The following is a 25,617-nucleotide window of genomic DNA, read 5'->3' as shown; positions in this document are numbered from 1 at the left end:
AACCTAGTGTGCTTGAATTATTTTTTTCTTTTTTCTTTCTTTCTTTTTTTTTTTTTTTGAAACGGAGTTTCACTCTTGTTGCCCAAGCTGGAGTGCAATGGTGTGATCTTGGCTCACCACAACCTCTGCCTCCTGGGTTCAAGTGATACTCCTGCCTCAGCCTCCCGAGTAGCTGGGATTACAGGCATGCACCACCACACCTGGCTAATTTTGTATTTTTAGTAGAGACGGGGTTTCTCCATATTGGTGAGGCTGGTCTTGAACTCCTGACCTCAGGTGATCTGCCTGCCTTGGCCTCCCAATGTGCTGGGATTACAGGCATGAGTCACCGTGCCTGGTGTAATATTTTCTTATAAGACTCATCTGGGAATGTAGAACATTTTGTTTGTCTTCTATGAATCATTACAAGAAATGCTTTTACTGAATTTTGCACCCATTTTTTAAATAAAGGAAATGATACAAATGGTATTCTAATTCCATTTTAAAAACTTTCAAAAGAAGGAAGTTATTAATAAATGTGTTCAACATTACATATTTTTAGGATATTGATGAGTTTTTGCTTAGGTTGCCTGTTCTTATTTTAATGTAATAGTCCAAAAAGAATAGACGGATGTATTTGTTGTTTTTGTTTTAAATCAACTAGTGTGAACTTTCAACAGCAGATTTCTGCATTCTCAAATAAATCATTTATATCAGATTCATCTGTTCCTTTTCATATGGTTTATCACAAGTGGGTTGCAGCTGGCAGCCTCACAAACTGGAATTTGGGTTCTATTAACAGCTCCAGTGAACAATTTCTCTCTGGTATCTGGGCTTCTTCATTGCTACACACGCTGAAGATGGCTTTAGCACAATTACTTAAAGCTCTCTCAATTAGAAATTGCAAGATAGCTGTCATCAAACTCATGTAACGTGGACCAGCCAAGTGTCTGGCAGAATTCATGTGTGCAACAGATTAAATACCTACATTGTGTTCTCATCTTGAAGCAAATACATTGCTTTTATAGCTAATGGAAAAATCGGAAGTGTTTCCGTTATCTTAGTTTTAAAAATATATATACAACAAAGCAAATCTCAAAGTAAAATGCATGTTTTTAAAATATCACATTTAGGAAGTGGATAAAATAGCTTTCTTTTTCATCAGAGTGAAACTTTAGCATCAATTTTAAGATGTGAAATGTAAAAATAATGAGAGATTGGTAGCTTTTGAGTAAGTAGCATAGTTGCTAAACACAATGAATTTTACTGTCTGGAAAGTTCATTTAAAATTCACTCTACTTCTAAGCAATATTGTATCATACAGTAGAAAATGCATGAGGCTGTACAGAGGGCCTGGGATCTGGGCTTAACCATTTACTGATAGTGTAATTTTAGATCATTTGCTTAACCTTTCTAGGCCTCAGTTTCCTAATTTTAAAAATGAAGGTGTTGAACCACATGATTTCTAAACTCTATAGTATCTTGGGAATAGTTAGGGTTGAGTTATGTATTTAGTATATGAACATTAACAGACAAGAATTATGACTCTTTTCTTTCCACATTAATTAGTTGGTACCTAACATCACACATGTAGGAAGTAAAACAGTGTCTTTGTTTGAATGCCGTAAAGTTTAATAAACATTAAAAAAAAAAAATCTCTGACCCCTCTTGGAAACTAATAGAAAAGAGTTTTCTAAAAGTCTATTCTGGGTCATGCACAGTGGCTCAAGCCTGTGATCCTAGCACTTTGGGAGGCCGAGGTGGGAGGATCACTTGAGGCCAGGAGTTCAAGAGCAGCCTGGGCAACATAGCGAGACCCCATTGTTACAAAAAATAAAAATAAAAAAATTATCTGGGTGACGTGGTTTGGATGTTTGTCCCTGCCAAATCTCACGTTGAAATGTATTCCCCATTGTTGGAGATGGGGACTGGTAGCATGTGCCTGTAGTCCCAGCTACTTGGGAGACTTTGGCAGGAGGATCACTTGAGCCCAGGAGTTCAAGGTTGCAATGAGCTGTGAACATGTCACTGCACTCCAGCCTGGGCAACAGAGCAAGAGCCTGTCTCTCTCTAAAAAAAAATTTAAAAGCCCATTCTTCTTATCTAGGCAAAGCTAGTGATTACTATCCTAAAACAATAAATTCTATAGAAAACCCATTAACGAAGGCTGAGAGAGTAATAAAACAGTGTGCTCATCCACTCATATCAGTGAAGAAAGGCAGTGTGTTTTCATACAATTGAATTCAACAAAAATTATACTTACTTATGAATACCAGGGTTACCAGAGACGGGGAATGGTGACCATCTGGAGCTAAGAAGTTTCTTCTTCATGTAATCACAGTAATGACATCATTCATACGTGGCAGAACATTGTAAAGCATTTATCTTTCATTCGACAAGGTGGTGTGTTTTCTGTTTAAACTAGTTGGGTGTAGTATTTGTATTCTGAATCTAATGATGTGCTTTTCAAACCGTTTTCTTATTTTTGCCTTGTTTGTAGTACATCATTTAGAATCTTGCCTCTGGGTCTAACAAATTGCCCGATGTCAATGCAGATATGTATAGTTGTTCCTGAATGGATAACATATGCCAATATTTTCTGCATTGCCCTCAGTAAACACACTTCTGGGCATATTCTTGACCCTGATCCCAATGGGAAGTCCAAATGTATTCTCTCGCAGCAAGATCAGCTTCTCCTGTGTTTTTTTCCCCTGTGGCTGTGATTTCAAAAATTAAATACACTTTAGAGAAATAATATCCTTTACCTGTAAATATTATTTGCATAAATATAGACCTGAATGAAGTTTGTGAAATAATATTAGAAGTTATTCAGAACAAAAAGTTAAGGATTATTGGCAATAAAGTCCACCAACTTTAAACTCTCTAAGGATCTACTTAGGGACATCCAAAAACCTGGGATTCTGCCTTTTTCTGTCTTCCACAATAACTTCTTCAACTGAGCCTGCTCTCAAATACTTACTCTGAAATGAATTCTAAGGTTAGTTTCAAGGAATCCAGATTAAAGATGTTTGATTTCTGATTATTTGTTTGCCTTCTAGATATTTGTTTCAAATACATCTGTAAACTGAACATCAGTGGTAAGCAAATGTTGGCCATTTAGCCATTCATTCATTTATTCTCTCGCTCATTTGTTAAATATTTATTGAGTGCCTTCATTGTTGTAGGCATTGTGTTAAGCATTGAGGATGCAAAAATGGAATGAACTCTCCCCTAAGAGTAATATTAATGATATCATTAAAGCTAATATTCAGCAAAGTAAATGAAATTTAATAACTTTTTATTTAAAAAATAATCCTTTATTTCAAGTGATTTTCTCTATTGTTTTCTATTATTGATTTGAAGTTATTATTTCACTTATTTGTTGCTTTCTTGTCTTCAAAACAGTTTAGGCTAAGAGTTATTTATGGCTTTAACACCACATCTTGCCAGAAAAAAAAAAATCAGTAAATGCATTTAAACATTTTATGAATTTCAGCGGGCTTCTAATTATTATTTGATTCTAATTTTTGCTTTAAAACAAATTTATATTTTCATTATATGCTTGGGTCCTGGAATGTTAGAAAAATGGCGGGAAATCTCTCCCAGCAGGTCTTTGGGGAATGGATCTCGAAGGTTATGTATTTAGAGAGGATTATAATAGGTCTGAGCTCAGAGATCAGGAGCCAGTACACACCACAAAAGCAAATATAATTATTAATAGGACACATAATGGAAAGTTTAACTGTGTATAAGAGAAATCAATAGTCTCTTTCCACTCTAGGAGGGGCTGACTGTCATGTTAAAGAGTGTCCTGGTTCAAATGCAAAACAAAACTCGTGATCAAATGCCTTCCCAAAATAGAGGATAAGTTCAGGTGTTTACCTTTAATAGTCTTTCTGCTCAGGGCATTAAAAATGGTGGATTAAAATGAAAAACATTCTGTATATGGAGAGAAAAAAATACTGCTAAATGGTAAGGTAATTCTTATTCAAACTAAAAACATCTCTTTTTCTTTCACTCAAATTGAGTCATCAGAATGTGTAGTATTATGCTTAAGCCAATAAAAGGAAGAAAGAATAAAATACTCAGAAGTAAAACATGTCCATACGTACACAGTTTCAAGTTAGAAGTGGTTGGCTAATTATCTTACTAGGTTGCTCTCCAACTACAATGCTTGGGGCTTGTGAATCTCTGAAGTGCTGCGCAAATATTAATGAATTGATTCTTACAACACTTTTTAAAATGTGTGTGTTATCATTGAGATTTCTAAGACAAAGAGAGAAATTTCAAGTCATTTCAGTGAGGGTACACTGGGCTGGAAGGACTGTGGCAAGTTTAAGATATCATTAAATAAGTTAGTCCTGTTCCAGAGGCAAGAGAGGTACTTCTGGAAAAATTAGGAAAGAATTCAAGATTGGACGTGATTACAGGCCAAAATAAACAATAATTGCTACAGATCAGAGTGGAGAGGTAAAAAGCCAGATCAATCTTAGAGCAATGGGCTATTTTGCTTCTTAAGAAACGGGAGGCCTTAACAGACTATGATTTCATCTTACATCCATACGACTTCAGCACTGTAGCTGGTTTGAGATGAGGGGAGGAGTTGCTCTTCCTCAGCTAACTCTGAACGCATATGTAACATTAACTATCCCTACACTCAAAGGCTGTTTCGTCAGCATCTAAGATGAGTGCAATCTTGCTTGTCAAATATTCCCAAAACAAGAGACAATAAAAACCAGGCATTCTCCAGGAGCAAATCTTAGAGAATGACCAGGAATGCGGAGGGTGGGCAAACATGATGCACTTTTCTCCATGAGTTCTCTCTACCCTGCCTTTTTTTTTTCCCCCAATAAATGAGCTAATTCATGAGATTTCCAAATGCATTCTTTTGACATATGGTAAGAGTGTAAACATACTGAATTTATTTCAGAGGAAGAAGTAACCTGATTGATTCAAACAGTACCTCGGAATGTATTCAGTAATGTCAAAAGTCACAACTTCTTTTTATCACTTTGGATTCACAAAATTGCATCAGAGGAAGATATATGCTTGAGTGTGATTGCTCCCAGACATGCATTTTTCTTCCATTGAGGATCTGAAATAATACTAAAAGACCAGCTTGCACTCATGTGGGTCTTGGTGGCACCCCTCCAGCATGACTTCCCCCGAACACTATGCCAAAACCTGTAAAACCGTGAGGTTATATCCTGACACCAGTCATTTTCTCTCTGGCATTTAAATTGGGACTCTTCTGTTGATATAACTGTACTCCAGGTTTAACTAGCTATCTTGTATTGCTTTTTTGAGGGGAGGGCAGGAGTGATGAGCGGGCCAGTATGGGAGTGAACACGTGAAACATCAAAAGGATGTGAGAAGTTGCTAAATAATAGAAGAGCTCTAAAACTAGAGATAATGATATTCTTACACTTAGAAATGAGCAATGTGAAACTCAAAGCCCATTTTAATTGAATGTAGAGAAAGCACACACTGGAATGAAGTCAAGTCTGGCGGAGGATTAAGTCTTCATTCCTTTTCAGGAGGGAGAGCCCCTCCTACGCACGCGTGTCACCACGCTAACAGGCGGCAGGAGACACTGTTGCACTGTGCTCTCTTCCTCAAGCGAGAGGCCTGGGGATGAAATCAGAGATCACTCGCTTGTGAATATGGGGGAAAGAACCCATTTTTACCGCAAGGATTTAATGTGATGTTGATGGTAAGTGACATGATCACTGAAAACAGATGCCATATGGAGTCTTATTGATTGATGTGCAGATCTCTGACAGCAGAAGCACAGGTTGTCAGTTTGCCTTCATGGTTGTCTTCCTGAAATCTAGTCAGGAAAGGCTCATCTTCGTTTCAAATGCTGGAACGTGAATCACGCTGACAGAGGAAGACAGGGTTCTTCTAGCTGGCCTTTTTATTTCCAAGTGTAAGCAACAGGCGGAAATTTCTCTAAAGGTGAGACTGGAATTTTGAAATCCCCAGGAATTTTGAAATCCCCCTTCACAAAGTCTCATCTTTAAATGAAAATTTCCTCTTAATAGTTCACTAGGACCTGTTGTTTTCTTTTTGTTTTGTTTTGTTTTGCTCAAAACAATGTTTTATTATCCTTTTAGACAGTTGCTATTATCTTTAAAGAGTTGCCATCTTTCCAGATCTATGTGTGACAACTTTGGTTAACTTGGGGTTTTGTGGAATGAGGGATTACAGCCCCTTGTGCTTTTGTGTGAGTTTAGATGATTACATAGTCCAAAGAGATAACGCAGCTTCACCACGTGTAGTAAAACAGGGACTTAAATTAGGAAACCTCGCAGAAGGCAGCTAGAAGAGCCCCTTCCCCTGAACTAAGTTGGGGAGACATGCAGTTTGCTTTTAATGGGTGTGGTCTGATCAAGCAAACCAATTGAATGAAATATTTATAAGCTCTAGAGTGAATGATATTCTTTAGAATCTCAAAGAATGATATATATATTGTTAGCTACTAATTGTGTGTGATTCTGTAAAAAAAAAAAAAAAAAAAAAAAAAGCACTTGGCAACAACATCGGAAATTATGGCATTGGATAACATGATGCAGAGTTAAGGCATCGGAAGCCAAAGCCCTTACATACTTTATTCCAATGATAGATTCTAATTATATTTTCTGGATTTGTTTTTGATCAATTAGCTCATATTATGTTTGTTTTAACAATATGTATCATTTAAATAATATTTATTAGATATTTTTTCTACTATAAAAGCATACATATTTTTCATTAAATGCATGGATAATATAACAAAAACCACCCATATTTTTACACCCCAAAGACAACCAACAAATTTTTCTGTGCATGGGTTTTTATATTTTTAAAAAACATACCACATATACAATTCTACATTCTGCTTTTTAAACTTCACACTGTCACATAAAAAATGTTTTGTGTTAAATTCTTCTCAATTTCCTTTTGTTAGCCTACAGTGGTAATTATCAAACGAATATATTGTGGTATTGTTAGCTATTCCCTCGTTGATGTTTATCACTTTATCATGAGTACTATTGCAATGACCATTTCTTGGCAAACTTATATCTCTGCATCTTGGTTTATGTTTATATAATTGGCTACCAGACGTAGAATTATTAGATTATTTTATAAGAACATTTTAAAGGCTTTTGATAGAAATTGTGCATTTTCCAGGACGATTGTTTCAGTTTACACTCTCTAACAGAGCACGATCGTGTTCATTTCATGGCTCAATCACATGGCTGATTTTTGAAACTCTCTTGAGATTTCATGAGGTACAGTGGAATTTGGAAGGAGATGTGGCTGCTGTTTGACCTTTTCCATAACTCCCCTTAACCCTTCCCTGTCCAATTTTCTTCATTATGAGATTAATTACAAAATATCTCGCAAAACTGTTGTGTAAAAAAACCCAGTAAAAATAGATGGAAGATCATTCACAATTTAAAAATACTTCTTAAGCACCTGCTGTATGTGGGATTATGAAGAATACAATTTTTTTTTGATTGGGGACACCTAACAAATTTTAATTTTCCCCAAATGATAGTTGTCTAGGGAATGAGAGGATGAAAAGTTTTGGTTAGGGAATTAGGAGACGTATTCTCAATCTGGCTCTTTCACTAACTTGCTGTGTGACCTTGGGTAAATTACTTAACTTCTTTGGGTCTCTATTACTTCATCAAGGACAGCATTGGATTTAACCAGAGTATCACTAAAGTGCTTCTGACTCTAAGATTCTTTGATACGATCGGAACCATTTTTCCAGAAAAGAATGAATCTTCTAACTACTCCTTCTTTCAAAATCCAAATGGAGAGTGCATACAATGTTTATTTCTGAAAATTTTCGGTGAGTGCAAATCTGTATTGCTGTACTGGGGTTCCTTTCATGTTTCTATCCAGACTTTTTTTTAAAGAAATATCATGACCTTCACCCAATCTTTTTGTCAGTTAAACAAAAACAGATGAACGTTATAACAAAGAATCCTTTAAAAATACAAATATACTGCAGAAAGTGCCAAATTATACCCTAAGCTATGTAGTGTAATGGTCACTGGTTTCAGTGGGAATTTCACACAAATCATTGAAATCAGAATTTGAGGCTTGTAAATACAGCACAAAATATATCCTACTCTGAACAGATAGCATCACTTTATCTGGGCTGCAATGAACACTTTGTTTATTTCACTTTTGTGTCTACTCTAAAACACGGTGCTAGCAAGGAAAAAAATCATGTATTATTTCCTACAGAATATTTAGCTAGATGTGTTCTTTAAAATAAGTTTTGTGACTGAGTACAGTGACTCACGCCTGTAATGCCAACACTTTGGGAGACTAAGGCGGGCAGATCACGAGGTCAGGAGGTCAAGACCATCCTGGCTAACACAGTGAAACCCTGTGTCTACTAAAAATACAAAAAATTAGCCAGGCATGGTGATGGACACCTGTAGTCCCAGCTACTTGGGAGGCTGAGGCAGGAGAATTGCTTGAACCCAGAAAGTGGAGATTTCAGTGAGCCCAGATCACGCCACTGCACTCCAGCCTGGAGTGCAGTGCGAGACTCTGTCTCAAAAATAAATAAATAACAGAGCGAGACTCTGTCTCAAAAATAAATAAATAAATAAATAAATAAATAAATAAAATAAGTTTTATTGAGATATTATTCATATACCAAAAAAGGTATACAATTCAGTGGTTTTTAGCATGTTCAGAGATTATTACTGAATATCTCTACCACCATTACTAGAGATATGTGTTAAATACATAAAATGAAAATATCTGGACAGTTTAGTGCTTGTTTCTGTTTTTGGATCTGGTATTATGTATAGATCCCTTTTTTCTATTCAAGACCTTGTTTGATTGTAAACATTTAAACCATTCAGAGCTAATAAAACAATTGGATATATGTTATGGGCACAGTTTTTATTTAATTTGAAATCTACCATCTACCAAATCCTACTTGGAAATATTTTGTTTACACGACAAAAATAATTTAAAAATGTGTGTTTGGTGGTTTTATAATACAGTGAAAAGATAAGTAAGATGCTTGCAAAAGTTTATATGTTTCTGAATGTATTTTAAGTATTTAGAGTTCTTTGAAATTTACACTTCCCTCTATACACATAATTCTAATGGATGATTAAAAATATCATGCCTAGAGAAAAATACCTGAAGGTGATAGAAGGATAATAGTTGTCTATTCTTTTCAAAGCAAGGAAAAAAACCTGCTTATATCTTGAGAATGCATAGGTTTGATTCAAAGCAATAAGTAATAATCATTAAGATATTTCTGTTTTGTCCTGAGTATTTCAAATGATTGATTATGAGTTAACCAGATTTTTCTACTTAACCTTTTGCTTTGCAATAAAATTGCTACCAATTTTTTCTTAACTATTTTATAAACAAGCTGAATAACTTGCTTCTGTACTGAATGACTTTCTAGTAATATGTACCACCAAAGCTACAAAAACATAAAGCTACCATTTTAAATTTAGATTTTCTCCTTAACGCTAAATAAGCTTTCCAATTTGACATCTCATTTTTCTTCTCTAGTCTATCTCTTAGGAGCTAAATGGGTTGTCACAAATTATTCTCCTACTATTCAATTTGAGAAATTGAGACCCATTTTACAGATGAAAAATTTGAAGTACACCTCTCACTAGAGAGGTAAAAAGAGGAGACTAATGTTCTTGCAAGGACCTCAGTACAGATCTGAACAATAAGAATCTCTAAGTGTCTGCACAGATTACTTGAGATGATTTCGAGTAAGTCACTTAACCCTTACATACCTTATTTTTCTCATCTGCCAAATGAGAGAAAAGAGTGGTTTAGTTATATGGCTTATGATGACTGAAAGTCGTTGTGTAACATCAAGTAATTGTGTATGTTTGTTGCTGGGAAGGATATCAACATACTAATAGTTTTAATATAACCTATACATTTTCTGTGGTATTTTTATTCACATTTGGGAAACTAGTCAAACTCAATGTAAAATACACTGAGATGCTATGAAGGTATAAATAAGATAATTCAGATGATGATATTTTAAGGAGATTATGAACATTGATTTTTATTATTTTGTTCTTTGATGAGCATTGAGATATAGGAGGAGCAAACTTACCTTGCAGAACATAAGACGACTCATAATGAGACAAGAAACATTTTTTTAAAAATGTGGGACAGAAGAGATTAGATACTTAGCTGAAAGAAAACACATTTGGAAACAAGTTAAAGATGGAAATGGTAGGCATGAGTTTCATTTTTGTAAAATTGGTTGGTTATTTCTGGAAGTGTTGCGTGTTTTATAAATGCAGTTTATATATTAGTTGGATGCTAATTGTCCAACTGGAAAAAAAATTGTCTTCTAGAAAAAAGATCGATGCCCTCTGGTGTTATCTTATTTCCTTCTGCCTCTGTCAGAACAGAGGGAAAGGGCAAAACCCAAGGCAAAGTGGTCAGGGGGCAATCCTGTGAGTGACATTTGGAGCCAGCACCCCCAGGGGCTGAATTACCTGCGTATGAATGACTGTGCCACAGCTTCACCCAACCGCCCTCTGAAGTGAGTGCGTAGCATCATCCAAGTACATGAACATCATTCTTCTGAAAAAGTTCCTGTAGTAATACCATGTTATGGAAATGCGTGCCATGGAACCTCGGGAAAACTCATATCAAGTGGAAGCAGCTTCTGTATGAAATTCCTCTTGAAGTGAAACGAAAATGGGTTCCTTTGGTAACTGGGAGAAATGTCTGCCAAAAATTCTTTTGGAGCTAATGAGTACGTCCATCCTCAGGGAAGCAACTTGAAAGACCATTTAAAACGTATGCTAGCCGGCCGGGCCTGGATCAGTATTTGTTCATGTTATCAAAGCATATGGAAAGTCCTGGCTGCAGATGGCAGCATCACACTAATGCATCCTTTCCAAAGCCTCCTAGGGCTGAGTCGTGAGAAAGAGCTATAAAAGCTCTTTGGTGCCCGGAGGACTACAGTTCACTCACTTTAAAAAATAGCCAGAATTTTTCTTTGTTGGGAGTAAAAACTTTCCTCGACTCTGCAAGCATCCATTTCTAAAGTCACTGTGATCAGACTTATTTGTGGGGCTTGGGAGACAGACACGATGAATGTGTATTTTATTAGAGCTTCTGAAAATACCAATTGTAGGGCCCTTGAAAACACAGATTTGTCAGCGTTTCACATTAATAGGCTTTTTATTTGTTTGTTTTTCTTCCTGATTTATAGACAGCACCCCATTATAGAGGCAATATATCTTCATTTAAATAACTTTCAAGTTATTTATGACTGGCAAGGACTTTGAGGCTGGGGTGTTTTACTTTGTTTTATTTTTATTAAGAAGTTCATTCTGGTTCTAGGGATAACAGTAGAAATAAAAGCGATTTAACAGAGTTCCCTGGATGATTGGAATAGTCTGAGTTAATTGCATGACAGATCCAAATTTTTCAAGAGAATGTTTTCATTTCCAGCTATATTCTAACTTAAATTTATAATGAAAGTGATATGTAATCAATAAATTACGAAAAGTCATTATGTGACAGATACTATGTAAGATTACATTATGTCCTATTTCATTTAACTCTTGCTACAGATCCATAATTATTCTCACTTTGCATCTGAGGAAGCAAAGGTAAAGAGAATCAATGACTTGCCCAAGATCTCACATCTCGTGATGGTGGAGCCAGGCTGAAACTCAGGAGTTTTCATGATAAGATCAGTTCCTTCAGAGCCATGCCAGCTTCTTCTCTGAGGAGAAAGACAGGCTAGTAAGTAGGGCAGGAGAGCTTCAAGACGGGAAAGTGGATGTGACTTGTAAGCACTTGAAATGGGTGGTGGGTGATTTTTAAAATTTGTTTCCTTATTCAACAGATTTATCAAATGTTTTGTATGTACCAGGCCCAGGATAGGAATGGAAGAAACACCAAGATCATCTGTAATACACAGTTCTTGATCCTTTGTCATCCACAAGGGGAACCCAGCACACATACAGATCACTGAAATACGGTGCACTCTGTCACTGCATTTAGTACATTGTATTATACAACAACATGAGGACCCAGAGAAGGCAGACCTTACCTGGGGTAGAGGAGAAAAGAGGCTTCCTAAAGGAGATGAGGCTTCAGTTGAGCCTGGTGAGCTAACCTGGCCTATTGGAAGGGATGGAGTAAGAGCATTCCAAACAGAGGGGCAACAGAAACCAAAGACAGCAAGGCATGCACCTTAAATGTCAACCAGCTGCCACACTAAAGTGCACAATATAGAAAATAATTGTGTCAAGTTCAAAGGGAAGCATCAGAGTCACTATTCTCATCAACCCCTTAATTAACCTAAAAACTGTTATAATAATGCTAAATCTCAAGGTCATAATTACACGGCACCCTCAACCACCAAAAGTATAGTGAAGAATCTGGGAGGGGGAGAAAAATACAAAAACTAAAATTTATTGAATACCATTCATATTATCTCAATCACTGATTCCCATTAACCCTGTGATCTTAATATTAATGTACTTTGGCCGGGTGCTGTGGCTTGCGCCTGAAATCCCAGCACTTTGCAAGGCTGAAATGGGCGATCACTTGAGGTCAGGAGTTTGAGATCAGCCTGGCCAAAATGGTGAAAGCCCGTCTCTACTAAAAATACAAAAATTAGCTGGGGGTGGTGGCACACACCTGTAATCCCAGCTACTCAGGAGGATGTTAGGGAGGAGAACTGCATGAATCTAGGAGACGGAAGTTGCAATGTACTTGTTCTATGATAGGTCTTTACAATGCTAAGGAACTTGCTCACAGTTGAGAAACTAAGAAATGGCAGGATCAGGGTTGAGACCCTGGTGACTCTAAAGCCCATACTCTTTTAATGGTTTCTTTCCTCATAGGACCCCCCAAGATGAACATCTCAAAATCTGTGTACCATGACTTTCTTATGCACTTTACGCATCAGAAAGTGCCTCAAACTCTAACTCAGGTGATTTACTTTTATAAATCACAAACCTATTCCCATTGCCGAGTACTCATCATCTCACATATTGATTAAAAATCAACCTCCCAGCTGGATGTAGTGGAAGTGGCTCATGCCTATAATCCCAGCACTTTGGGAGGCCCAGGCAGGCGGATCACTTGAACCCAGGAGTTCGAGACCAACATTGTAGAAACCCCGTCTCTACAAAAAACACAAAAACGAGCCAGGCGTGGTGGCGCGTGCCTGTGATCCCAGCTACTTGGGAGGCTGAGGTGGGAGGATTGGGAGCCAGTGGGAGGATTGCTGGAGCCTGGGAAGTTGAGGCTGCAGTAATCTGTGATCACACCACTGCACTCCAGCCTGGGTGACAGAGTGAGACCCTGTCTCAAAACAAGAAAAAAACCATTAACCTTTCAACTCCCTCTGGCCTCAGTCTCACCACTACCAGTTCAGTTTTTTTCCTAAAATAGAACTAATCACATCATTTTCCAAATAAAAATCTTTACTGACTTCCAGTTGCCTTCATAATAAAGCTCAAACTTCTTAGCATAGTACTGTGCTCAAGGCTGTTTTCTTAACCCTGAGCTCATCTGTCTGTCTGTCTCTCTCCTTTTTATTTTTTATTTTTTTATTTGTTGAGACTGAGTCTCACTCTGTCACTCAGGCAGTGCAGTGGTGCAATCTTGGCTAGTTGCAACCTCCGCCTCCCAGGTTCAAGTGATTCTCCTGCCTCAGCTTCCTGAGTAGCTGGGATTATAGACGTGTGCCGCCAGGCCTGGCTAATTTTTGTATTTTTAGTAGAGACGGGGTTTCACCATGTTGGCCAGGCTGGTCTGGAACTCCTGAGCTCAAGCGATCCACCCACTTCGGCCTCCCAAAGTACTGGGATGATAGGCTGAGCCGCAATGCCTGTTTATCCCACTGCCTTTTATTATGACTGTAGTGACACTAGGCTACTTACTGTTGCCTGAATTACCATGACTGTGGTGACACTGGACTACTTACTGTTGCCTGAATACGGTATGTTCGCTTTCCCTAAAATGTACTTTCCATCCTTCTTAACCTGACAGGATCCGACAAAATCCAATTAATCTTTCAAGGCCTAGTTTAAATTTCACATCCTCTATGAAACCTTCTCCTATCTCTTTGCATTAAATGAATGCTTCCTTCTTTATACTCCCATGACATGATTCCCATCTTTATTAGTGTATTTATCATTTTGTTTTACAATGAGCTGTGTACATGTACACCTGTTGAATTGAGAGTGCTGTCATACTCACCATCCCATATGAAAGTCACTTGCAATTCCTCATAAGCCAAAATAGTAGACACTCAAAGTGCTTATTGAATGAATAAAATTCAGTTATCTGAATTCACAGAGGCATTAAAGATAATGAATTAGGAAGGGAAAAATGAGATTGCAAGTATGACAGGCATGCTGATTGTAGGGCAACATACAACTCTCAGCAAGAGAAAGACAGCCACATAAAACATAATCAAACTCTATACCAGTTTGGTATTATTTGCTTTGAAGTTAAATAACCCATTTATTTTGGTAGACCCTGAGGTGGCATTATTACTGCACAATACAGTTGATACTAACAGTAATGACCCAGTATCACTATGAAAGCATTTACAATTTGTTGTACAGGGTGTGTACATCCTTATTCATGGTGGCATGAGGATTATAGCTCAATGTAATAAAATTTAGAGTACAGAAATAAACCCATGTGTCTATAGTCAATGGACTTTTGAAAAAGGTGCCAAGAACACTCTAATGGGGAAAGAATAATCTTTTCAACAAATGGTGCTGGGACAACTGGATATCCACATGCAAGAGAAGTTGGGTCCCTACCTCACACCATATATTGAAACAAACTCAAAATTGATCAAAGGCCTAATTGTAGGATCTAAAACTATAAAACTCTTAGAAGAAAACTTAGGAGTCAATATTTATGACTTTGGATTTGGCAATGGATTCTTAGATATGACACCAAAAGCACAAGCAACAAACAAACAAAAAATAGATAAATTGGGCTTTATCAAAATTCAAAAACTTTGTACATCAAAGGACACAATTAAGAAAGTGAAAAGTCTGGGCATAGCGGCTTATGCTTGTAATCCCAACACTTTGGGAGACCACAACCTGGGCAACATAGGGAGCCCCCATTTCTACAAAAACTAAGAAATAAATTAGCTGGGTGTTGTGGTAACACATGCCTGCAGTTCTAGCTACTTGGGAGGCTGAGGCAGGAGGATCACTTGAGCCAGGTAGGTCAAGGCTGCAGTGAGCCATGATCACACCACTGCATTCCAGCCTGAGCAACAGAGCAAGACCTTGTCTCTCACACACAAAACGACAACAACAACAACAAAAGAGAGAGAAAAAAGAAAGAAAAAAAGAAAAAAAGTGAAAAGGCAACCTAAAGAATGAAAGGAAATATTCGCAAATCATGTATCTGATAAGGATCTAGTATTTAGAATATATATTTTTAAAAGTCTTAACACTCAACAACAACAATAAACCCAATTTAAAAACAGGCAAAGGACTTGAATAGGCAGTAGCCAATAAGCACATGAAAAATACTCAGCATCACTTGTCACTATGGAAACGCAAAGCAAAACCACAAGGAGGTACCACTTCACAGGTATGATTTTTAAAAAACAGAGAATACAAGGGCTAGTGAGGGTGTGGAGAAGTTGGAACTCTTGTGTATTGCTGCTGGGAATATAAAACGGTGCAGCCACTGGGGAAAGCAGTTTGGCATTTCCTCAGAAAGTTATAGAACTTCCATGTGATCCAGCAATTCTGCTCCTAAGTACCTACCCAAAAGATTGAAAATATGTAATCAAACAAAAAAATTGTACACAGAAGTTCATAGCAACATTATTCATAATAGCCAAAAGGTGAAAACAACTCAAATGTCAATCAACCAATGAGTGGATTTTACAGATGTTAACATTTGAGTATACTGGCTTCAGCAAATTTGGTGTGTATGAATCTGTCCCGTTTATTTTTATATATTTATAATATGTTTGAATTTATAAAAAATATTTAATATTGCTTTATATAATTTTAAAATTTTTGACTGAGTGCAGTGGCTCATGCCTGTAATCCCAGCACTTTGGCAGACCGAGGCAGGCTGATCACCTGAGGTCAGGAGTTTGAGACCAGACTGGGCAACATGGTGAAACTCCGTCTTTACAAAAAATAGCCAGGTGTGGTGGCTTGTTCCTGTGATCCTGGTTACTCAGGAGGCTGAGGTGGGAGGATCACTGGAGCCCAGGAAGTCAAGGATGCAGTGGGCATGATTGCACCACTGCATTCCAGACTGGGTGATAGAGCAAGACCCTGTCTCAAACAAACAAACAAAAAAAATTGTATGAAAGACATCATACCTATCTCACTATCTCACTGTATTTTGCTTTCTTCCCTCAATATTTTACATATATTGTAAAATTGTTATGTAATTATAAGCCATCAAAAGACTTTCACAAATGTCTCCTAACTTGGTCTCCCTCTCTTGATTGCCCTGCCATCTCCTGTTTAACTGTTTGAGCAGTTGAAAATTCTAATAATCAAGATCGTATATGGCATAGTTAAAAAACATAGTCATAATGCCTTCTACATGTTTTTCTGTTACAACTAGGATTACAGAATTTAAGCTGTAAGACACAAAGCATTAAAAAGTATGGGCAGGATCATAAACATATTTAGTATGTACACACTAAATCTGTAGATATTTAGTATCATTAGGTCAGAACTTACAACAGTTGTATTCTCAGACCGGTCCTTAGCCTTCAACAATATTTGCTTGAGAATCTAATTTTATCAAGGGTAAGAGTAGGTGTTTGACAGTTTTATATATCCTTCGGGTACCCCCATTCCCCACCCCAGTATAGCTACTTTTCATAACCTGTGGACTTCACAAAGGCAACCTCTCTTTTGATGCAGGATGGACATTTGTTCTGTCCTAGAGCATGATGCATATCCCTGATCCTCTCCCTTCCTACATTCCCACTTTTAGTGCTCGACATTGTCATTTACAAGGCCTCAAGATGGATTTGAGGTCTGGCTTCAATTAGTATTTGCTGGCACCTGAGCCATTAGGTTAGCAATTCGTTTATGCATCTTTCAGGCTAAATGCGCCTCATGACCTCACTCGTAACAGTATTTCCCTGGGTGGTATTTCTGTTGTTGATCTTTATGCTTAAATATGGATTATTATTTTTCTCTGTGAATCACTATGTCCACATAGGTGTGGTTAGTTAGGTAAACACAGAGGAGATACATGATCTAAAGCTGAACCTGTAGAAACATTCTATTTTCAGTGGTTGCAGTAATGACTTGCACATTTGTAATATCTCTTTCTGGCATCTTTTTGTGGTGGGTATTGAGTATGGAAGAAAAAAAAAATGGAGATAGGTGGAGGTTGGTGAGGAACACTTCCCACCAACAGATCAAGTCATCTAAAGGCCTGGCATGGTGGGTGAACCCTGTCTTCCTAGCTCTTTGGGAGGTCCAGGCAGGAAGATTGCTTGAGCCTAGGAGTTCGAGACCAGCCTGGGCATCATAGTGAGACCCCCCATCTCTACCAAAAAATAAATAAATAAATTAACGGGGTATAGTGGCATGTGCCTGTAGTCCCAGCTACTTGAGAGGCTGGGGTAGGAGGATAGCTTGAGCCCAGGAGTTGAAGGCTGCAGTGAGCGGTGATGGTACCACTGCACTCCAGCCTGGACAACAGAACCAGACCCTGTCTTGAAAAAAAAAAAAAAAGAAAAAAAGACATCTCAAGTATAGATTTGCTTTTGAGTAACAAAAATGCACATGAAACACTTAAAAGAAAACAAAGTTACCCTCAAAGATAGTTCTCAGGTAGATTAGCAACCGTAACTTTGTAATACCTTCCAAAATGTGTTTCTTCTTTGAACTTCTAATTGAAATGAAACCTGACTTAATTAGTGTGTGGCTTCTTGTGTCAGAGATCAACACGTTTAAAAACCAGGTAGAGGAGTCAATTTCAATGTTAATCTAGGGTGTTTGAAATTCTTTTTAGCTTTAAAATGCTTCAAAGTATCCAACCTATCAGATCTACAGAGAAACAGATGTTTGTTAAGGAACTTTTCAGCTTGTTTGTACTTCATTTTCATTTTTAGTTTGCATAGACAAAATAGTTCCTAGTAACAATTGTTTCCAGTGAAAAGAAGTTCAAGGCAAATTGAAAATATTTTTTGAATGAGCTCAAGTGATTTACAATTTATATAGAATGCAGTATTGTTCATTCTGTACTCTTACTCATAAGTGATGTTGTTTGATCATTGTTTACATGTTAGGTATTAGATCAATGATTTTTGCTTGATAATACCTTGTACTTAAAAGTGTTTTTAGTGTTTATTTATCATCTGGTTTTAATGTGGTGGAGTCACAATACATAAAAGAGAATATTCACTAGACCCATCTTTTGGGTTACACCCATTAACACAAAAGTTGTAATGTTTTCTAAAATGCCTTCATTTAATTGCCAGCTATGCTGAACTTTTCACAAGTTGCATCAATAGTGAGTCACTTAAATAAAAATTCACCAGTGTGTACAATAGAACAAAAGAAAGACACAAAAGAAGTTTCAGCCTCTAGACAGATGTAGAATTTTCAAAAGGCACAAAGAGATAACTTTTTGTCAACTTCTCATCCTATAGAAGAGCTGTAAGAAAAATACTAAAGAGTCTAATACCGTGTAAACATGAATGGAAAACTAATATTTCAGCAGGTGTGCGTGTTGCTTTTAAAACTGAACACAGTAATCCTTTGATCATGTCTCTGAAAAGGTTTTCTTTCCCAGAAATGTTGCAGCAACTTTTCTTAAAGGTATAGCTTCACTTTCTGGAAATTTCTTAATATCTTTGTTAGTTTTTGCTGTTTAAAAAATTCCATAAAAGTAATTTGGAAAGTAATTATTTGCCACTGTGAGAATAATTGTTTTGCTTTTAGAATTTCTCCTGTTTAGATACATTTACTAACATCTGTTATTAACTATATCATACACTAAGATTAAGCTTTATTATAGTCAGAATTATACTTTTTCTTATAAGATATTAATATAATAATTAAGCTTCACTAATCAACAAATATTTATAGTATGCCTATTACATACTCAAGACTGGGCCATGTACTGTGTTACATAAATATAAGAAAAGGTACTGCCTTCAAGGAGCTTACAGTTGATTTGAGTTAATATTTGCATCTATTAATATAGTATTAGGATTATACATGTGTTTGATGCCAAAATAATAGCCAGGTAAATTGTCTACAATTGAAAAAGTTAGTTTTTTAAAAAGCTATTAAATTGGTGATATATTACTGTGTATTATCATTGCAAACTGTGTGTGTGTGTGTGTGTGTGTGTGTGTGTGTGTGTGTGTGTGTGTATTTTTTTTTTAAATTTTACTTTAGGTTCCGGGACACACGTGCAGAATGTGCAGGTTTGTTACAGAGGTATACATGTGCCATGGTGGTTTGCTGCACCTATTGACCCGTCATCTAGGTTTTAAGCCTTGCATGCATTAGGTATTTGTCCTGATGCTCTCCCTCCCCTCTCCCCCTACAGCCTGACAGGCCCTGGTGTGTGATGTTCCCCTCCCTGTATCCATATATTCTCATTGTTCAACTCCCACTTATGAGTGAGAACATGCAGTGTTTGGTTTTCTGTTCCTGTGTTAGTTTGCTGAGAATGATGGCTTCCAGCTTCATCCATGTCCCTGCAAAGGACATGCCACACATATACACCATGGAATACTATGCAAACTGTTTTTAACAGTTTCACTTTTCACCAGGTTTCAATGCCCTGTAGACATAGCCTAAGGGCCAACCTCACCATCCCTACTACTAATGCTAATTCAAACGTGCATTCTAGTCTGCCTCCCAGCTGGGCTTCCTGCTGGTCTCTAACCTTGCCTTCTCTTACCTCTGTTACCCACAGTGTCCCAGAAAACAATCTGCCTAACACTTCCTGCTAAAAAGTCTTGGTGGCTTGTCATTACTAACTGAATAAAGTCCAAGCTCCTTAATGTGCATGTAGGAGCTCTCCCCCTCCCACTCCAGCGCCTTGCTCAATCTTATCTTCTGCATCTCTCCATCTGCTATAGAATTTGATGCTCTAGCAATATTGGATTTTTTAAAAAAAGATTGTAACATACCCACAACATGCTGTTTCATACCTTTGGTGTCTTTTTTCCTCATGTGTTCCCTCTGCCAGTGTGGCCTTCCCATCTTTGCCTGGCTAATTCTTCCTCATTCTTTAAGACCAATTCAGGCATCATTTTCTCTAGAGGTTCTAGGTTGAAGTTAAAAGTCCCGGCCAGGCGCGGTGGCTCATGCCTGTAATCCCAGCCCTTTGGGAGGCCGAGGCACGTGGATCGCTTGAGGTCAGGAGTTGGAGACCAGCCCCACCAACATGATGAAACCCTGTATCTACTAACAATACAAAAAATTAGCCGGGCGTGGTGGCGGGCGTCTGTAATCCCAGCTACTCAGGAGGATGAGGCAGGAGAATCACTTGAATCTGGGAAGGCAGAGGTTGCAGTGAGCCAAGATCATGCCATTGCACTCCAGCCTGAGCAACAAGAGTGAGACTCTGTCTCCAAAAAAACTCTCTATTGAGATTATGCATGTGTAAATAGAGGACATATCTTCATTTTTGTATCATTAGTGGAACTGAACAGAAAGCGTGCATTGGTAGGTATTTTTGAGTAAACATATATAGTTCGGTAGGTATATTTTCCTGTTTACAACTTTACTACTTTTTAGTGGAGAGCCATTGGGCAAATCTTTGAAACCGTTTCTTAAATCTTTTTTTTTGAGACGGAGTCTTGCTCTGCTGCCCAGGCTGGAATCTGGAGTGCAGTGGTGCAATCTTGGCTCGCTGCAACTTCTGCCTCCCAGGTTCAAGGGATTCTCCTGCCTCAGCCTCTCAAGTAGCTGGGATTACAGGCACCCGCCACCATGACCGGCTAATTTTTGTATTTTAGTAGAGACTGGGTTTCACCATGTTGGCCAGGCTGGTTTTGAACTCCTGACCTCAGGTGATCTGCCCGCCTTGGCCTCCCAAAGTGCTGGGATTACAGGCGTGAGCCACTACGCCTGGTCTTTTTTCATCTTTAAAATGAAGGTAAAGGCACTTTGGGAGGTCAAGGTGGGTGGATCACCTGAGGTCAGGAGTTTGAGACCAGCCTGACCAACATGGTGAAACCCCGTCTCTACTAAAAATACAAAATTAGCCGAGCATGGTGGCGCATGCCTCTAATCCCAGCTACACGGGAGGTTGAGGCAGGAAAATTGCTTGAACCCAGGAAGTGAAGGTTGCAGTGAGCCGAGATTGTGCCATTGCACTACAGCCTGGGTAACAAGCAAAACTCCATTTCAAAAAAATAATAATAATAAAATAAAGGTAATAATATCTAACATTCATTAGTTAGAATACTATAGCAGTAAAGTATTCTTCTAAGTACTTTGCACGTGCACGCAACAATGCTCTGAATGTTTATAGGAGCATTATTCATAAGTGCCAAAAATTGAAAGTAAGCAAGACTTTCAATGGGGGAATGGATAAACTGGGACATCCACAGAGAGGAATATTATTCAGCAATTACTGAAAAAGAACAAGGAGATATATGTATCTTCCACTCAATCTTACTGTGAAACTAAAACTACCGTAAAAAACAAACTCTGTTAAAAAAAAAAAAAAGAAAGAAAGAAAAGAAAAGAGCTATCAAGCCACCAAAAGACTTGGGGGTATCTTAAATGCGTATTGCTAAGTGCAGGAAGCCAGCTGAACGTGTGATTCAGCCAGCTGTATGACTTCCCACTATATCACATCTGGGAAGGCAAAACTGTAAGATGGTAAAAAGATCATTGGCTTCAGTTGAGGGAGGAAGGGGTTCACAGATGGAACACAGAGGATGTTTAGGTTAGTGAAACTATTGTGTGTGATACTGTAATGGTAAATGCATGACACTACGTATTTGTCAAAACCCAGAGAACTGTACAACAGAAAGAGTGAGCCCTAATGCAAACTATGAATTTTGGTAATAATGGTCAGTATTTATTCATCAGTTTTAACAATGTACCACACTGGGTGCAAAATGTTAATAATAGGAGAAGCTTTGTGCACCTGAGGCAAGGGGTGGGTGGTGGTGGTATACGGGACTCTGCACAGTTTTTCTATAAACCACGATGCTATGCTGCCTCTCAAATATTATTATACATATTGTGGCCGGGCACAGTGGTTCATGCCTGTAATCCCAGCACTTTGAGAGGCCGAGGTGGGCTGATCGCGAGGTCAAGAGTTCGAGACCAGCCTGGCCAACATGATGAAACCCTGTCTTTACTAAAAACACAAAAATTAGCTAGGCATGGTGGTGGGTGCCTGTAATCCCAGCTACTCAGGAGGCTGAGGCAGGAGAATCCCTTGAACTTGGCAGGCAGAAATTGCAGTGAGCCGAGAGCCTGGGTGACAGAGCAAGACTCCGTCTCAAAACAAACAAAAAAATATTGTTTCTGTGTCCTCGCTAGAGGTGAATTTTGTCACAAAAACCTTCCCACTTACATCATTTGTGTCTGAAACTGTATTTGGCTTAGTCAAAGTGGGTTTATTGGCTGGGCACTGTGGCTCACACCTGTAATCCCAGCACTTTGGGAGGCCGAGGAAGGAGGATCACTTGATACCAGAAGTTCAAGAACAGCCTGGACAACATAGGGAGACCCCATTTTTACAAAAAGTAAAAATCAGCTGGGCATGGTGGCATGTGCCTGTGGTCCCAGCTACTCAGCAGTCTGAGGTAGAAAGGCTCACTTGAGGCTGGGAGAATGAGGCTGCAGTAACTTATGATTGCACCCGTGTACTTCAGCCTGGGCAACACAGCAAGACCTGGCTCAAAAAGAGAGAGAGAAGGAGAGGGAAACAACTCCTCCCACCACAAAAACAAACAAACAAACAAACAAAGTGGGTTTATTCCAGTTGGAACCAAAGGAAAGTGTTACAAAGCAAAATATACCTGTCATGCAAGTGAGGATGTTCAGGATTGGCACCTATAAATAACCTGGTAGCCTCCTCAATATGCATGTGTTTAACAATAGAAGCACACACATATACTGAGGGTACATGTGTACGTACATGAATGCTGTAAGCAGTATAAGACACCAATGAAAAAATTGTGATTTAGAAGTTGAAGCATCCAGTTTCTTATTAATTCATTACTTTTTAAAATAAGAAACCCCAGAATTACATCCTCTTCTGAAGAATTACGGCATGTGAATTACAGCCAGAGATATTTTTTAAAATCTTAAATTGGGAACCACAGCTTAGCGGAAATAGAGAGATATGAGTTCCAAACACCCTGACTGTGGTGAGGTTAGGTGAGAAAATAGAGTGATTTCATTTTAGTGCTGGTTTGTAACATTTCATTTCCTTTTATAAAAGTAGTTTGACCTTTGTGGAACACGGGAAATGTAAAGGGACTGAAAAAAAGACCCAGGGGTTCTTTCCCACCCTTCCAGAACCATCTTCTCCAAAGGTCCTTAGAGCAGACCACCTGTTTTAGTATTACTCAGATGGATGGGCTTATATCTTCTAACAGCAAAAATGCTAAATGAGGGAACTGCAGGATAATTGTGTCCTTAGCGGCTATGTACTTGGCATAATCTGGCATGTTTACCTAACAGCTTGCTGTGTGCTCAATATGTGAAGTTCCTTTTCATGACTGTTTGTTTCTGTTGGACTGCATGTGTTAAAAATAATATAAGGTCAAATTCCATAGGAAAGCATGGTTCTGATTGAATTTCCAGTCCCCAAATCTGGACCTAAGCCAGTAGGATCTGGGAATGTGGCAAGGATGGTATGCCTTACATTGCAGCGCTCAAAAGTGACTACTTAGGGTGATTAACTAGCGGCGAGGATAGGTTTGGAGAGGTATTTCAACCAGACTGATTAGAAAATGGTCAGATGGGAGAGGAGCATGGGTAAAATACCTGCCCCCTCTCTGGAAGGGAGCTAAAAGAATGCCCTGAAAAAAGATGAAAAAATAAATCAATACGTGTTCTTAAAAGTTATCTGAGTTAAAAAGTCCAAGCCTTAAATGTAAGTATTTAGTCATGTAATTTAGGGGCAATTTATATAGGTAATGTTGCCTTTAAGCCCATTTTTGACTACCAACTAAGAATTAAAATCTGTTTTTTTTATTTTTTTATTTTTTTTTAAAAAAGCCCTATGATGTCCCTAATACTACATTAGTCTAAATTTAAGCTCTGAAAAGATCAGTTTTGTATCTTTTAAATTTCCTTTGTAAAATACCCCACAAAACACATGTCTGCATGCTGACACTTTTGGAATTAGTTATTATATAAACAATCTGTCCAAGTATATCACTCTTAAAAAATACATTGTGATTGTTAATGTGATTGTGAAGACGGTGGTTTCTCAAACAATCAAGATTTCAACGATTGCCCTCCTACTCAATTTTTATCTATGGGATTTTGGTTCTCACTTTTATTTCTATTCTCAAACACTTTCTTTCAGTCTTCTGCCTGGAGCTTTTCTTGCCTTTTGAGCTTAATGAAATCTTATTCATCTTTTAAGGTATAGCTTACAAAAGATCTCCCACCGAAAATCTCCATTCTCCATCCTCCATTCTTCCCAAGCAAAATTATTCCCCCTATTTCATGGTTCTATAGGACCTAGTACTGTATCTACTAACCATACTTGTCACATTATATCATGGTTAGCATGTTTTTATGATTCTTTCAAATTAATTGTAAGCTTCTTAAGTACAAGAATTGTCTTCTTTTTCCTGGAACACCTACTCCCCATGCTCAAGAAACCAGCATAAAGGCTGAGTACAGTGGCTCATGCCTGTAATCCCAGCATTTTGGGAGGCCAAGTAGGGCAAATCACTTGAGGCCAGGAGTTCAAGACCAGCCTGACCAGCATGGCAAAACCCTGTCTCTCCAAAAATATACAAAAATTAGCTGGGCGTGGTGGTGCGTGCCTGTAGTAGTCTTAGCTACTCTGGTGGCTGAGGTGGGAGGATCGCTTGAACCTGGGAGGTGGAGGTTTCAGTGAGCCAAGATCGTGCCTCTGCACTCCAGCCTCGGTGACAGAGACAGACCCTGTCTCAAAACAAACAAACAAACAAAAAAGAAAAAAAGAAAAAAGAAATTAACCTAAAGTCTTACACGTGGTTGGCACTTAAATTTTTTTTTTTTGAAGCCAAAGAATCAAAAATAGAAATTTTTCTCTGAGGGGAAGAAGCATTTTTCCACACATTCTCTTGCTCTGTTATTGAACTGGGCTTCCTATTTGCCCATGTTCCCCAACAATGTGGATATGAGCTTCACCCCTTTATATCTGCAAATCTGTTTATCAGTTTTCTCATCGTGGAATTGGATATGTTCCTTTGAATCCATTTACTTATTTAAGAAGTATGTGTTGACCATCTACTATGGCGTGCTGAATTTTCATTAACTCTTCGTTTTCTAAAAATGTTGATAAACAATAATATCTACTACTACCATCAATTGCACAGCATTTTATAGCTTATAAAACACTTTCAGCCAGGCGTGGTGGCTCATACATGTAATCCCAGAACTTTGGGAAGCTGAGGTGGGCCGATCTCTTGAGTTC

At 38.1% G+C, this 25,617-nt stretch overlaps 1 long non-coding RNA gene across 1 annotated transcript in view; it reads left to right on the top strand.

The window, feature by feature from the left end:
• LOC144335491 (uncharacterized) overlaps nt 1–25,617 on the top strand; it is a 207,592-nt gene that overhangs the window by 102,326 nt on the left and 79,649 nt on the right. The window contains exon 3 of the long non-coding RNA XR_013406373.1: nt 3,039–3,077. This is a non-coding gene — a long non-coding RNA (uncharacterized LOC144335491). The remainder of the gene's footprint in view (nt 1–3,038; nt 3,078–25,617) is intronic.

This window comes from Macaca mulatta, chromosome 16 (assembly GCF_049350105.2).
Source record: "Macaca mulatta isolate MMU2019108-1 chromosome 16, T2T-MMU8v2.0, whole genome shotgun sequence".
In the NCBI taxonomy this organism is placed as follows: Eukaryota; Metazoa; Chordata; class Mammalia; order Primates; family Cercopithecidae; genus Macaca; species Macaca mulatta.
Note: the sequence above shows the minus strand (reverse complement) of the source record. Positions and strands in the feature narration are given on the sequence as shown.